The sequence below is a fragment of the Lynx rufus genome, unplaced genomic scaffold, assembly GCF_022079265.1.
Source record: "Lynx rufus isolate CCGP_SWC_20201006 ecotype Redwood Valley unplaced genomic scaffold, mLynRuf1.p SCAF_14, whole genome shotgun sequence".
Classification (NCBI taxonomy): domain Eukaryota; kingdom Metazoa; phylum Chordata; class Mammalia; order Carnivora; family Felidae; genus Lynx; species Lynx rufus.
Window position 1 is genome coordinate 29872072 of NW_025814828.1, and position 2135 is coordinate 29874206.

At 39.7% G+C, this 2135-nt stretch overlaps 1 pseudogene; it reads left to right on the top strand.

Annotated features, from left to right (window-relative positions):
- The first annotated feature begins 404 nt into the window (after positions 1-404).
- On the top strand, positions 405-1570 carry LOC124509670 (RNA-binding motif protein, X chromosome-like; annotated as a pseudogene).
- The last annotated feature ends 565 nt before the right edge of the window (positions 1571-2135 follow it).

The following is a 2135-nucleotide window of genomic DNA, read 5'->3' on the forward strand; positions in this document are numbered from 1 at the left end:
TGATCAGATAAGCTATCCTGAAACTATGAACTTGGGTATTGTATTTAAAGCCTACATGTTGTTTTCTCCTGTGTTATAACAGAAGAAATTTTCTATGCTGTTATAGGAGAATTTTAATCTTTTACTTGGAAAATTACAACACTAGTACACAAGTCAAGTCTTAACACATTTAACATTTGCTTATTGAAAGCAATGTCATAAAGTCAAATAGGTAGCCAATTAATTTATTGAATTAAAATTTGATATGAGGTTCACCCTTGTTATGCAGTAGTGCTAGCAGCTTCCCTCTAATGTTCTTAGAACCAGCAGCCCTCCCTAGTGCTGAGCTGCTGAAAAGTCCCTGCCTGCAAGCTTGTAAGAGCTTGAAATCATCATCTCCCCTCCAACTCTCACCAGGGGAAAAAATGGTTGAAGCAGGTGGCCCAGGAAAACTTCTCATTGGTGATCTTAATACAGAAACAAACGAGAAAGCCCTTGAAGCATTGTTTGATAAATGTGGATGAATAGTGGAAGTTCTAGTGGTGAAAGATGGTGAAACCAACAAATCAAGAGGATTCGCTTTTGTCACATTTGAAAGCCCAGCAGGTGTTAAGGATACAGCCAGAGACATGAATGGAAAGTCCTTAGATTTGGAAAAGCCATCAAGGTAGAAGAAGCAACTAAACCATCATTTGAAAGTGGTAGATGTGGACCACCTCTACCTCCAAGAAGCAGAGGCCCTTCAAGAGGTCTTAGAGGTGGAAGAGGAGGAAGTGGAAGAACCAAGGGACCTCCCTCACGTTGAAGGCACATGGATGATGGTGGCTATTCCATGAATTTTAACCTAAGTTCTTCCAGGGGACCACTTCCAGTAAAAAGGATCACCACCACGAAGTAGCTGTCCTACTCATAAAGATATTCCCCTTTCAGACCAGTTTGCAGCAGCAGTGCAGTGGAAAGAAGAGCTCCTGTGCAATGTGGAAGAGATAGTTATGAAGGCCCATCTTGAAGTGAACCCCTGCCCTCTTGTAGAGGTGTTTGTTTGTCCCCAAGGGATGCTGGGTGTTATACTAAAGGCAGCTATTTAACCAGAGATTACCCAAATTCTTGTGATACAAGGGATTATGCATCACCACCAAGAGATTTTACCTACTGTGTTTATCATCATTCCAGTTCACATGATAACTACCCATCAAGAGGCTATAGTGATAGAGATGGCTATGGTCCTGATCCTAACTATTCAGATCTTCCGAGTGGAGCTTCCTATAGAGATTCATATGAAAGTTATGGTAACTCACATAGTGCTCTACCTACACGAGGGCCCCTGCCATCTTATGGTGGAAGTAGTCGCTATGATTACAGCAGCTCACATAATGTATATGGTGGAAGTCAAGACAGTTACTCAAGCAGCTGAAGTGATCTCTACTCAAATGATACAGTTGGCAGACAAGAAAGAGAGCTTTCCCTTTCTATAGAAAGGAGGTATCCCCTTCCATGTGATTCCTACAGCACTTCAAGCTGCAGAGCATCTAGTAGTGGTAACTGTGGAGGAAGCCAGTCTGATAGAGGGGGAAGAAGAAGCAGATATTAAAAACAAACAAAACCTTGGACCAAAATCCCCGTTAAAAGAAACAAACAAAAAAGTGGGACCTTTTCTGCCATAAATACCCAAGGACTACTAAAAGGAAAAAATGTGTCACCTTTTTAAAATTTCCTGTTAAGTTCCCTTACCATAATTTTTATGTTCTTGTGAGGGAAATAAAAGTAAAACCTGTTTAATCCTATTGGACTTTATGGCATTACTTTCAACAAGCAAATGTTAAATGTGTTAACACTTGATTTGTATACTTGTGTTGTAGTTTTCCAAGTAAAAGTGTCCCAAAAGACCACTTGCTATATCTGATTTTTCCCAGTAAATGAGGCAAGTAATTCTAAGACCTTCCATAAATATCTAGCCATCTAAAATGGAAAGGTGAATCCTTCTGCTTATATAAACAAGCTTGCTATTAAAGGCTGGTGGGAGTATGCTACTCTTAGGATTTCAGAGTGTCTTCAAACCAAAATCTCAATGTTTTTATTATGAAGAACCTGGAATCAGATACTTATGTAAGGAAAGTGCTACTTGTCCAGTAAATTCCAAAAAGCAAATGGATAAT